This window comes from Haematobia irritans, chromosome 3 (genome assembly GCF_050003625.1).
Source record: "Haematobia irritans isolate KBUSLIRL chromosome 3, ASM5000362v1, whole genome shotgun sequence".
In the NCBI taxonomy this organism is placed as follows: Eukaryota; Metazoa; Arthropoda; class Insecta; order Diptera; family Muscidae; genus Haematobia; species Haematobia irritans.
The window spans coordinates 143,551,150-143,566,141 of record NC_134399.1 but is presented as its reverse complement, the minus strand read 5'-3'; the positions used below and the strand labels follow the sequence as shown (position 1 = coordinate 143,566,141).

The 14,992-nt window shown below is 32.1% G+C and overlaps 1 protein-coding gene across 1 annotated transcript in view; it reads left to right on the top strand.

The window, feature by feature from the left end:
• Positions 1-14,992, top strand: part of LOC142229025 (uncharacterized) — a 549,429-nt gene that overhangs the window by 67,495 nt on the left and 466,942 nt on the right. The window lies entirely within an intron of this gene.

The window sequence follows — 14,992 nt, the reverse complement described above, 5'->3', positions numbered from 1 at the left end:
CTTTATTTTAGTTCATAGAATTGTTATGTTTGGAGAAAGTTTCCTTTACTCTAATAATTTTTTGCTTACGTTAGTTAAATGAACTAAAACACGGGAAAAATTTATGCACAAAAGAAGCATAAAGATTTACTAAATTCGTACTCCTCACAAAATAGTTGATTATTTCTTTAAATTTGTAAATTTTACTATAAATGAGCCCATCTTGCACTACGTATGGCACTAAAGACATTTTTTGCAATTTTGAACTCTAATTTTTTATATCTAATAAATTTTTTTTGATTTTTCGAAAAATATTTACTTATTTTGTGATATTGGCGTGATGTCAGCGTTTGTATTACCGTTTCGTTAAAATTTTCTAAAAATCATCCAAATTTCTAATATTAGCCAACATTTTTCTTCCTGGTGGTTTCAATTTTTTAGTTCCCAAATAAAAATTTCTTCAAATCTTGAAAAATGTAAAGCAGTAGCCTTTAATTAAATTCCGTAATTCCTCTCCATACATATATTTAAATGAATACTCTGGTATTCAATCAATTTTCCTTAAGATTTAGTCTCTATTATTTTTGTGGCATTTTCTCCTTTTTATCCGGTCCTCCATTCACACAATTGAAAACCACAATTTGTAATAAATAAACTTGAACTCATACAGAATTGACTTCGTTCCTTTCTTTTTGATTTCCACATGTATTCGACTTTTTTCTTCTCTTATCCTTATGTCAATGTGTATTCTTTTCTGTTGCTATTGTGGCGTATTAATGATTTCGATGTTCAAGCTGTTGGCATATTTATTTACCCGAATGTTGGGTTGTGTTGCCCCCAAAAACATCTTAAATTGAATATGAGAAATTTTCTGCAAAAAAGAAACTAAACATAAAATCACTTTTACGTAGTGAAGACATTGATGAAAAGGGGTGGCAAACAATTGGTTTCCTTTCAATCGATTTTGCGAAGAAGCACAGGAAGTTAGAAAAAAAAAATCACATATGAGCACTAAGTAAGAGCAAAAGAAGTAAAAAAAAAAGAAACCCCGGAGTAATTTCTTAAGTGATTTGTGTCAATGGTACAACAATAGGGTTTGAATTTATCCCTTGGTTTACTTCTTCGTTATACTAGGGGTTGTAAACCGAATGAAAAATTCGAGTTTCTTACTTTTTCAGTATTTGAAAAAGAAAGCGACTATTCGAGTTTTTGACTTTTAAAAATATTTAAAAAAATTGACTTTTCCAATTTATGATGCGACTAAACTGGATTATTTTACAAATTCATATTCATAGTATGTTTGCACATACATGGTGGCTGACATGTATTGCATTTCTAAACCTCTCGTCTGACAGCTGACAGATTTAATCCTTTTCATATTATTGTGTAAAATCTTACTAAGGCGTTGTGATATATTGCATTTAGAAATAAAGTTATGCGTGATGGAATTCGATAATGTGATCCCTTAATATTTGGCTGAAAGTCCGCAAGTGGCTCTAGCGATCTGTCTTGCAATCAAGTGTGAATAAATCTTATAGCATGGCGAGTTAATATCACAATGGATGTTAGATTGAAATCTGAGATTGGAAAAATGTCCTAGAGACAGTATTGAAGCCCTGGGCAGATAAATATTTTGGTCACAGACAATGGCCGAGCCCAAATAGTCTACCAAAATTTGAATAAAATGTTACCAAATAAAAAACGTTATTTTGCCGATTTTGGTCAATCTTTTTTGGTTATTATGAAAAAAATGGTTTTCGAAAGGAATTATTTATTATTTCATTTTAGAAGTTTATTTATTATTTTATAATCACTCTTAGTAGCAACAATTTATTTGGGTATTTAAATATCCCTTGACCTATCCCTGATATGACCTTAAACGGGAATATAAATCAAAATTTTACTTTTAAAGAAAAATTGGTCAAAATTTAATTTTTAAAGAAAAATTTATCAAAATTTTTTTTCCATATAAAATTTTGTGAAATATGTATTCCTATCGAAAATTTTGTCAAAATTTATTGCCAGCGAAAATTTTTTAAAAATTTTATTCCTACAGAAAATGGGAATAAAATGTTGACAAAATTGTCTATGGGATTTATTCCCGTACAATAAATATATGGAATTTATGGCAAAATTTTCTATGGGATTTATTCCCATAGAATAAATCTATGGGATTTATTCCCATAGAAAATTTGTTCAAAATTTTATTCCCATAGAAAATGTTGTCAACATTTTATTCTAATAGAACATGCTTTTCAAAATTTTATTTTTATAGAAAATTTCGTCAAAATTTTATTCTTATAGAAAATTTTATCAAAATTTGATTTCTATAATAAAGTTTGTGAAAATTCTATTCCTTTATAAAATTTTATGTTTGTATTTCTATAGAAAATTTTGTCAAAATTTTATTTCTATAATAAAGTTTTTAAAAATTCTATTCCTATAAAAAATTTTTTGTTTGTTATTTCTATACAAATTTTTGTCTAAATTTTATTGTCATAGAAAATTTTGTCAAAATTTTATTCCCATAGAAAATTTTGTCAAAATTTTATTTCCATAGAAAATATTTATTCCTATAGAAAATGTTGTTAAAATGTATTTCCAGAGAAAATTTTGCTAAAATTTATTCCTAGAAAAATTTTGTTAAAAATTTATTCCCAATGAAAATGTTGTCAAAATTTTATTTCTGTAGAAATTTTTTTAAAGATTTTGTTTCTAAAGAAAATTTTGTCAAAATATTTTTCTTTAGGCAATATTGTCAAAGTTTTATTTCTTTACAAAATGTTAATTCCAAAGAAAATGTTGTCAAAATTTTATTCTTACAGAAAATTTTGTTGAAATTTTATTCATGTAGAATACTTTGTTAAAATTTTATTCTTATAGAAAATGTTATCAAAATTTTGTTCCCATTGAAAATTTGATCACAATTTTATTCCCATAGAAAATAATGTCAACATTTTATTCTTATAGAAAATTTTGTCAAAATTTTGTTCCCATAGAAAAATTTTATACCCATATCAAAATTTAATTCTAATAGAAAATTTTTTTCAAAAATTTTATTCCTATAGAAAATGTTATCAAAATTTTATTTCTATAATAAAGTTTGTCAAAATTGTAGTCCTATAAATTTTTTTGTTTGTTACTTCTAAAGAAAACTTTGTCAAAATTTTATTTCTATAGAAAATTTTGTCGTAATTTCATTTCCATAGAAAAATTTGTTAAAATTTTATTCCCATAGAAAATTTTGTCAAAGTTTTGTTTCCATAGAAAATTTGGTCAAAATTGTATTCTAATAATTTTTTTTGCAAAATTTTAGTTCTATAGAAAATTTCGTCAAAATTTTGTTTCTATAGAACATTTTATCAAAGTTTGATTTCTATAATAAAGTTTGTCAAAATACTATTCCTAAAAAAAATTTTATGTTTGTTATTTCTATAGAAAATTTTGTCAAAATTGTATTTCTATAGAAAATTTTGTCAAAACTTTATTCCCATAGAAAATTTCGTCAACATTTTATTTCTGTTATAAAGTTTGTCAAAATTCTATTCCTATAAAAAAAAAAATTATTTTGTTTATTTCTATAGAAAATTTTGTCAAAATTTTATTCGGATTAAAAATTTTGTCAAAATTTTATTTCTGTAGGAAATTTTGTCATAATTTCATTTCCATAGAAATTTTTTTCAAAATTTTATTTCTATAGAATATTTTGTAAAAAAATTGTTTTTTTTATTTCTATAGATATGTTTGTCAAAATTTTAGTTCTATAAAATTTTTTTATAGAAATTTTATTTCTGTAGTGTTCAGCAATCGTCAACCAAGAATGGCACAAAAGATGATTCATTTTCAAAATTTCCGGACTCAAGCCGTCGGGCTTTTGGGTCTGGGACATTTTGAAATGTAAGATTGGTTCTACAAATGCAAATTGAAGGAATCGGTCAATATGGTTTCTGGTGGGATTTCTGATTGGGATGTACGAAATAAAATCACAATTAGATTATCTCCAGATTGACAAATTTCCATATTTTTTTTTTATGAAGCTGTATAATTACATATTATATTAGGAATTGCTATGAAAAAACCTCTTCGCATTTGGAACACCCTAGTTTATTGCTGGCAAAGAGTCTTGCTGTTAAAGGATGTCTATGGATTTCAATCACAGCAGACATTTAAATTTTTTATAAGAAACATAGCGTAGGAGAACAACTGAGGGTGGAATAACAAATATCTACCCAAAGCTGAGAAGTTAGCCAAGAGTGTAGGAGAAAATCAATACGGAGAAACGACACATATATAGGAGTCCCACATCAATAATCACAGCAGGGAAATTGAAAATATGTAAGCTTTTTTTGATGAAATTAACGAAAGAAAATGGAGAAGAAAAGAATTTATTTATTAAAGGAAAAAAAAAAAGAATTAAATACTAAACTCTAAAAAGCAAAGCTTTATTATAATGATTTTCTATTAAAGCATATAGATAGTTTAACGAGTACCCAAGAAATCGTGATCTTTAAATATAGGGATCATCGTTCGAATTCAATTCTTGGACCAGTGGATTTAAGTACTTATCTTATATCCATGAATTGATGTTCTGATAATAGTCAAGTCAGTTAATTCTTTATGTTTTTTCTAACTTATGATATTCTTTTAGGCAAAATTTTGGATTAAGTTAAACCAAAACAAAAGTTATTGAAAAGTTATTTTTGGATCCGGAAGTGGAGCAAAATTGGCGCAGAGGCGACGAATTTTACATGGGCTTATTATAGGAGGGACGTCCAACAACCGTTGCACTGAATTTGCGTCACTTCTTAAGATGTGATCCGAATTTTTGATGTGGATTATAAAAATTTTGCGATATTTTGCCAAATAAATACTTTTTATAATTTTTTATGGTTTTGTCTGCATTGTCTGAAACTTTGACCTCAAATATTTTTAAAACTTCGCAACTTTTCTAGAATGTATGGTATGTTTTTAAAAGATAATTTGGCCGAATCTGCAAAAAAAAAAATGGGTCTGGAAGATGGATTTGTGTTTGTTCAAGATAATGACCCCAAGCATTAGTCCCATATTGCTGTACAAGAGCTGTACAAGAGTAAAAAGTTACTACCTCACCTTCAGCAGAGCCCGGACATAAGTGCTGACACACTGAAAAAATATTATCGTGAGGTCAAAGATTTCATGTATTTAAAATACGAATGCAAATTTTACTTAGCATAGAAGACGCATTTCTCTAATATAAAGTTTTTTTCCTTGTCCAAACGTCGATAAACTTTTCAATGAAGTCACATTGTCCTTATAATTAAGTGATTTCATTTAAAAATTGGTATCATAACATGAAAGAAAAAATGTTTGGGCTAAGGTCAACTTGACTTTAATAATTCAGAAAAAAATTTTTAAATTTAATGAAATTGTCTTTAATTTTTTTTGTCATTTTGCATCTTGACTACAAAGCAAAAAATCTTTCAAATATAGGACATGTTTTTCAACACTTTATTTTTAGGACGTTTTTTACTTGAAACATAACATAATTTCTACTGGGAGTCGAGTCTGAATTTGGAAAATAAAGTTGTAGTTAACTCGTTTTTAAAGGACTTTGATAGCATATGAAGAAACAAAGCTGAAAAAGCAAAAAATTAAAATTTGCTTCCTAGAAGCAAGTACACAAAACCCAAATTTAAAGAGAATTGTGTCTTAAAAGTATCCTTACTTGTATTCTCCGGTTCTTTGACTCGGAATCAATCCCAACATTTTTAGAGGAAAGACAAAATCTTTGGAACCGGACATGCTTTTTTTCAGTGCAGATATGAAAACAAAGCTAAAGAATAAAAAACATTTTTTTTTTAACTAAGGACCTCGCAACGCTATATCCGCGAATATATATTTTGCAAAATTTCCATTTATTTTTAATATTTAAATTTTTAATATTCTTGTTGATATTTAGGTAATATAGAGCATTGAATATTCTGTAGATGGGAACAATTAGAAATAATATGTAAATAACCTCAAATAATCTGCCTGACTTGTGCTTTTTCTGTTTTGCTTGCTATATATTCAGATATTTAATATTTCTTTATATTTTTTTTATTTTCAGGTAAGTGTTGATTTCCTTATTAAAATGGTTTGTACAAGTAAGTGATATATATGTTACATTTTGATGAAAGTTTTTAAAGTTTCACAAAATATACTAAAAATTACCTTCAATACATTTTTTCACAAAAAAAACGTTCTAGCTCTATTTTCGGTTAATTATATTTTTTAACTTTCCACAGTCTACTTATTGCACCCAACAAAGGTAGTTTTTTTAGCAAATTTTGAGTAGTTTTGTAGTGTATGATGACCATGATATCCCTATATGAGATTATCACGTTCGAGGTTTAATGGTGTAGTCTTAGAATGGTAGTCTTAGAATATATTTTTGGTGGTAGTCTTAGAATATATTTTTATACCCTCCTCCATAGGAGGGTATATTAACTTTGTCATTCCGTTTGTAACACATCGAAATATTGCTCTAAGACCCCATAAAGTATATATATTCTGGGTCGTGGTGAAATTCTGTGTCGATCTGAGCATGTCCGTCCGTCTGTTGAAATCACTTCCGAACGAAACAACTACAACTAACTTCCGAACGAAACAAGCTATCGACTTGAAACTTGGCACAAGTAGTTGTTATTGATGTAGGTCGGATAGTATTGCAAATGGGCCATATCGGTCTATTTTTGCGTATAGCCCCCATGTAAACGGACCCTCAAATTGGCTTGCGGATCCTCTAAGAGAAGCAAATTTCATCCTATCCGGCTGAAATTTGGTTCAAGGTGTTAGTATATGGTCTCTAATAACCATGGAAAAATTGGTCCACATCGGTCCATAATTATATATAGCCCCCATATAAATCGATTGCCCGATATGGCTTGCGGAGCTTCTAAGAGAATCAAATTTCATCCGATCCGGCTGAAATTTGGTACATGGTGTCAGGATATGATCTCTAACAACCATGCGAAAATTGGTCCACATCGGTCCATAATTATATATAGCCCCCATATAAACCGATCCCCAGATTTGGCTTGCGGAGCCTCTAAGAGAAGCAAATTTCATTCGATCTGGCTGAAATTTGGTACATGGTGTCAGGATATGATCTCTAACAACCATGCAAAAATTGTTATACATCGGTCCATAATTATATATAGCCCCCATATAAACCGATCACCAGATTTGACCTCCGGAGCCTCTTGGAAGACCAAAATTCATCTGATTCAGTTGAAATTTGGTGCGTGGTGTTAATATAAGGCCTCAAACTCCCATGCGAAAATTGGTCGAAATCGGTCCATAATTATATATAGGCCCCATATAAACCGATCCCTAGATTTGACCTCCGGAGCCCCTTGGAAGAGCAAAATTCATCCGAATCGGTTGAAATTTGGTACTTGATGTTAGTATATTGTATCCAACAACCATGCAGGAATTGGTTCATATCAGTCCATAATTATATATAGCTCCCATATAAACCGATCCCCAGATTTGACCTCCGGTGCCTTTTGGAGAAGCGAAATTCATCCGATCTGGTTGAAATTTTGTACGTGGTAGTAGTATATGATATTTAACAACCATGCCAAAAGTGGTCCATATCATTCCATAATCATATGTAGCCCCATATAAACCGATCTCGAGATTTGGTTTTGGAGCCTCTTGGAGGAGCAAATTTCATCCGAGTGAGTTGAAATTTGGTACATTGTGCTAGTATATGGTCATTAACAACCATGCCTACCTAGGTCCATATCGGTCTATAGTTATATATATCCCTCAGATAAATCGATTTCCAATCACACAAAAATTGGTCCATATCAAGTTCATAATTGTATATAGCCCCCATATAAGCGAACCCCATATTTCAATTCTGGCTCTCTACGCACCGTGCAAAAGTCCATATCGATTCGTAATTATTTGTAGACTTAACTATACATAACTTTTTTGTCTAATATATACAACGTATGGACTAACTCACAATTTAGAAAACGATGTTAAGAAGTTTTAAGATACCACAACCCAAGTACTTCGATTGTGGATGACAGTCTTTCATAGAAGTTTCCACGCAATCCATGGTGGAGGGTACATAAGATTCGGCCTGACCGAACTTACGGCCGTATATACTTGTTCTTATTCGAAAAGCGTTCATATTAAAATTTTTATATTCTTAGATATCTATGAAAGCTCCATAGGATATTACAACAATGAACTGAAATCAAATTTATAGATTTTGTATAGTATATAATGTATGTATATAATGTAGAGAATGTTGTAAATTTCAAAAACAAATACAAGATGACGTTTACCGACATTTACAAATTTTTGGCAATCGAAACCCGAAAAAAATTCATTCGTTACGATTTCAGCTCAATGTATTCAACTTCACCTAGTCACTATAAATCATGGCCTTACAAAATAAAAATTCAATTAACCAAATTCCACATTAACTGTAATGAAAATTTCATTATTCAATTAATTAAATTTATTTATATATCAGAATTGTTTGTTTTTGGCAAATCCGAGTTCTTTTGTAAACCATTATTTCTCTTTTTTTTCATTGGCTTTCATTCACTTCCTTGTTTTTGTTTTTCTATTGCACCCTGCTTGATTCGTTTCACCGTCAATAACGCGGTGAAAACTTTTGGCCATTCAACTTTTAGACGTTGAACAATTACAACTACGTGATAGCCATAATGTAGTTTATAGAATTTTATTTCAACGTTCGAATGGTGTTTTCTCCAGCGAAACGTGTTTGTAACTTTAATTGAGGATATCGCCACACTTGTAGTTTCACAAGTTGGCCAAGTTTTATTTGTATGGATGTGATCTCGTTTCATCCTTTCATAATTCAGCAAAGAAAAACTTTTAAAAACTTACATATAGTATATGAGAAAGGATATTGGCAACGTGCGTTCTCGTTTTTATTATAATGAAAAATTTCAAAAAAAAAAAAAAAAAAAAAACTTTTGCCCAGTTTTGTTGACCAGAAACTTGGGGTCCTTTAGCAAATTTAATAACCATAATAAAATAGGTAAGAAAACACAGATGAATTCAAATAGTAAGGAGGGTGCAATTTAAAACAAAAAAAGTTTAATTTATATGACTGGAAGAGCTATGAATTGATCCATCGGTGGATATAAGTAATGAACGTGGTCAGTATAGAATATACTGGGTGGGCGAATGCATATTTCCACCTATCGACACGGAAAATTCGAAAATTCCCTCGGAATTTTAAATGCCTCCACGGCGTGCTCTGACCATTTCTATGTTGTTGTCCGTCCACGTGCATACGTATATGGCCACTGGAGTCCATTTGTGTTTAATCTGTTATTTGACAATACGGGATTTACCTCATCCTATACGATGCGAAACTTTGTATTACCCAGTCAACTTCCTTGCTACCCTTTGACACATTTTCATAATTTTTATACCCTCCACCATAGAATGGCGGTATATTAACTTTGTCATTCCGTTTGTAACACATCGAAATATTGCTCTAAGACCCCATAAAGTATATATATTCTGGGTCTTGGTGAAATTCTGAGTCGATCTGAGCATGTCCGTCCGTCCGTCTGTTGAAATCACGCTAACTTCCGAACGAAACATTGAATTGATGTAGGTCGGATGGTATTGCAAATGGGCCATATCGGTCTACTTTTACGTATAGCCCCCATATAAACGGACCCCAAATTTAGCTTGCGATTGCTCTAAGAGAAGCAAATTTCATCCGATCCTGCTGAAATTTGGTACATGGTGTTAGTATATGGTCTCTAATAACCATGCAAAAATTGGTCCATATCGGTCCCTAATTACATATAGCCCCCATATAAACCGATCCCCCGATTTGGCTTGCGGAGCCTCTAAGAGATCCAAATTTCATCCGATCCGACTGAAATTTGGTACATGGTGTTAGCATATGGTCTCTAACAACCATGCAAAAATTGGTCCATATCGGTCCATAATTACATATAGCCCCCATATAAACCGATCCCCCGATTTGGCTTGCGGAGCCTCTAAGAGAACCAAATTTCATCCGATCCGGCTGAAATTTGGTACATGATGTTAGTATATGGTCTCTAACAACCATGCAAGAATTGGTCCATATCAGTCCATAATTATATATAGCCCCCATATAAATCGATCCCCAGATTTGTCCTCCGGAGCCTCTTGGAGGAACAAAATTCATCCGATCCGGTTGAAATTTGGAACATGGTGTTAGAATGTGGTCTCCAACAAACACGCAAGAATTGGTCCATATCGGTCCATAATTATATATAGCCCCCATATAAACCGTTCCCCAGATTTGATCTCCGGAGCCTCTTAGAGGAGCAAAATTCATCCGATCCGCTTGAAATTTGCAACGTGGTGTTAGTATAAGACCGCTAATAACCATGCCAAAATTGGTCCATATCGGTCTATAGTTATATATAGGCGATCCCCAATCACACAAAAATTGGTCCTTATCGGTTCATAATCATGGTTGCCACTCGAGCCAAAAATAATCTACCAAAATTTTATTTTTATAGAAAACATTGTCAAAATGTTATTTCTATAGAAAGTTTTGTCAAGATTTTATTTCTATAGAAAATTTTGTCAAAATTTTATTTCTATAGAAAATTTTGTCAGAATTTTATTTCTATAGAAATTTTTATCCAAATTTTATTTCTATAGAAATTTTTTTTCAAATTTTACTTCTATAGAAAATGTTGTCAAAATTTTATTTCTCTAGAAACTTTAAACTTAATTATATACGTATTTAATCGGCCTTTTTTAGTTTAATATATACTACGTATGGACTATGTGGTATATATTACGATGTTAGGAAGTTTTAAGATACCTTGCCATCGGCAAGTGTTACCGCAACCCAAGTAATTCGATTGTGGATGACAGTCTTCAGTAGAAGTTTCTACGCAATCCATGGTGGAGGGTACATAAGCTTCGGCCTGGCCGAACTTACGGCCCTATATACTTGTTTTTTTTTTATTACATAAACAGGTGAAGAAATAAACTAAAGTATTTCGTAACGTTTTTAAACAAATTTAAGAAATTTTAGTATACATCAAGTCATTGAACAGACAACTTCGTATTTTTTCATCGTGTTAAGAATGTCGAATTTTGAACCAAAAAGTGATCATTTGCGGAAAGCAGTACTTTTTTGTTCTCATTTTAAGAAAATTGCTTCATAGTCGCATCGAATGTTTGTCGATCCATATCATGCTCTATCAGAAGCAAGATGCAAAATATGATTTAAACGGGTCAGAAATAATTATTTTGGTGTGAGAAATGAAGAACGTGAAAGTCCACCAAAATTGCTCGAAGACGCCGAATTGGATGGAGATGACACTGTGAGTCAAATGTATATGGCAGCAATGTTAAATGTTGCACAGCAAATAATCTTTGACCTATGCTATGAGAAACATCCAAAAGTGTGGAAAATGGGTGCCACTTGAAAAAAAAAGCTAATTTAATATCGATATACTATATATGTACCTTTTCTTGTCTGGGTGACCCCATAATATTTTCGCCGTCCTTCAACCCCGCATTGGTCCACATCGCTCTATGTGTCTCCCGTGGCCATTTATCCAATTCGGCCTGCGTTTCCTCTATGGGCTCTGCGTTCTCTAAGTTCTCTTCCTTATGTATCCTAGCTCTTATCGCCCGTTCAATTGCCTTTACGTTTCCTCTTATTCCGGCATATCCTGTACCCATATGATGAAGATCCTGCAATATTCCGAATACTCGTTGATCATTCTTTTACATTCTAATAAGGTTCGCGAACGAACTGTAATGTCTGCTATTGCCTTCATTGCCCTCCGGTAATCTATGAAAATGTTTACGTTTGTTTCCGAGCCATTTAACACATTCTGTTATGGTACGCACTTCTCACGGCGAGATTATGCCTTGGTCCAGTAATCAGAATAGAATCTTGGTGCCTGGGTACTCCACATATACGCCCAGTTTGTCCTCTCACCCATCTTCGATCCACTGGTGTAGCACTTGTTTTCCTATGGTATCTGTTCTGGGTTCTCATTCTCGCAGCACACTCTACTATGGCCAACCTCAGGTATAACATCATGGACTACCCCCTTAGTTTTTCTAGTGAAATCTTTATTGATGTGGCAAATATATTCAATTATTTTTATTGATTACAAGAATTTCCAAGAAAAGTATTGTTATTTATTTATTACTTAATTTATTACAATTACAAATTATAATAATAAACTTATTATACGGGCACTAGCTACTAGAGGCAGAATTGAGTGGATATAATATAATCTAGTGTAATTTTCACGGCGATCAATTATTTTTGTCTTGTATCTGTTCTGTGGTCCCATTGTTCCAGAACCATCTGACGTCAGAATGTCAGCTATGGCCACCCCGTCTTAAATCCAGTATCGTCTGGATTACGTGGTCTTCATTGTCCCTGTGGCAGCCACCGTGGTGCAATGGTTAGCATGTCCGTTTTGCATTCACAGTGTCGCGGGTTCAAACCCAGTTTCGTCCAAACACCAAAAAGTTTTGCAGCGGTGGATTATCCCACCTCAGTAATGCGTTCCTCATTGTGGTAAAACCACAAGATTTCAAACACTCAGAAATGCCACCAGAATTACTGAGAGGGGATAACCTAGCGCTGTAAACATTTTTGGTGTTTGGTCGAATCTGGGATTGAACCCATGGCCATTTGTATGCAAGGCGAGAATGCTAAACATTGCACCACGGTGGCTCCTCGTAATAGATATGGATCGCACCTTTGAATACTAGAAAGCGATGTTTTTCTTTCCGATGAATCAGTCTACTCGTTCTTCGGAGTACTTTAGCCATTTGCAATTCGTTAGTTACCATTGTTTCCAGTCTTACTGTCGAGGAGTTAGAAAATGTTAGCCCACCTATTAAGCATCGTACAGGAGAGCTACTGTGTATAGCATCCAAAAGGTCTTTGATTTTATTGAGCGTTTTAAAGTTGCAAATCACTTTTCTCCTTTTTATGGAATCCTCGAGTATTCCCACTTCTAAACGCACTAAAAGGAATACAACAAGACCTATTTTACAGATAATTTTCTCATTCGATGTTTTTCGATCCAATTCTAAAAAAATCGTGAAAAATACCTGTAACAAAAGTGCAAAATCATGTCTTTGCTTCAATGACCACTATAAATCATGGATTTACAATTTCTCTAATAAAGACACTCAACCTCTACGCATTTGATGTAGCACCTGAATGTGTTTGTATGCCTTTTCTAGTTTTCAAAATTTCTTGATTAGGATTTCCTTAAATTTATGCCTCGCAAAAAAAATAGGATAAATTCCATTAAAATTGCTGATGTAAAAAGCATTAGAATTGATTTATGGCAACACTTAGGCTATAAAAATGTATTACTTTTGTTGTCTTGCCATGGTACATTTAACACTTATAACCACAATAAAAACGAAAACAACAACAACAACATGTGTGCGATGAAGGTAACATGTGTGTGTGTGTGTGTCTACTTGTGTGCTATACACATATATGTTTTTGCAATGCCATGTGGGGCATCACATTACTGACACACATAGACACGTATACATAATCAAGTGGGTCAGCATTTTATAATGACCACTAAAGTAAAAGAAAATTTATAATGAGTAGTCAAGCATCAATATAGCACAATGAAACAGGTGAAATAGTATAAAAAAAAAACTTAACAATAAATAAATAAAGACGCATGGGGTCACAGATGACTACACTCTAATGTTTTCAATGGAAATCTTAAATCTGGAAATGACATCAAATATAATCGTTTCCTTTGAAAATTCTTCGTCGTAGCGGGTTACTTGGAAATATATATAGAATTGCAGGGGCTTTGTTGACACTCTTACAAGTAAATCGCTTTAAATGGTATGCTTCCCAAAGAAAAAATTTAAAGTTTCTATTTTGGGGACTACATAATATTTAGGATTTATAAGAACAAGTTTTAATGGATTTTTTTGAGGAATCCTAAACATCTTGTCTAAACATGCAAAAAAATCCGATTAAAAAAAAATCCATAAATTTCTACCCGCATTACAATGGAAGAAAATCGGTCAATTTTTCTTCTAGTTTCATGCAATTGAATTTGGGTTGTATGCAACTTGATGTTTTCGCAGGTATAGAGAATAGACTTAGACTTAATGTAGCTAAATGTTTTAAGATCACATTTAGTAAGGCCAAGTGTAGGATTTCTACGAATTATTTCATAGATTCCTTTTGTATTCAAGATGTTGATAATGTGAAGAATTTGGGAGTAATATTTGATTCTAAATTTACATTTGTGGGTCATATTGACTTCATTGTGCCAAAGGCATATGCAATGTTAGCCTTTGTTAAAAGGCATTGTAAGGACTTTTTAGATCCCTATACTGCTAAAAATATATACATGCCATTGATTAGATCTAGATTAGAATATGCCAGTGTGATTTGGAATCCCTTTTATATGTGCCATGCTACTCGTATTGAACGCATTCAGAAGAGGTTTATTAAATTTGCTCTGCTTCAATATCTTTCACAGATCCTGAACCGTCATATTCGGACCGATGTCGACTTATCGGTAGAAAATAGAAGATTATTTTTATCTCAGATTTTTCTGTACAAGATATTTAATGGTATCATAGATGCTCTAGATTTGCTTGAATTAACACAATTTAATATTCCCTGCCATAATATGCGTCGTCAAAACCCATTCTTCATTCCAATTCATCGTAGCAACTATTCATGTAATGAACCAATTGTGCGTGCTTTAAAGGAATTTAATCGGATCGGATCAAATTTTAGGTTGGATTTGTCTTGTACATTATTTGCTTTTTGTAAATCAATAGATATTATATATTTTTAGTTATAAGCTCAGTCTGTAAGGATTGTAAATAATGCAAATCCAAAGACTGAAATAAATAAATAAATGAAAAAAGGGCGAAAAGTGCGCATTATACACCCTCAAGTAGCTAAATTGGGAGATTGGTGTATATGAGAATTATATAAAAC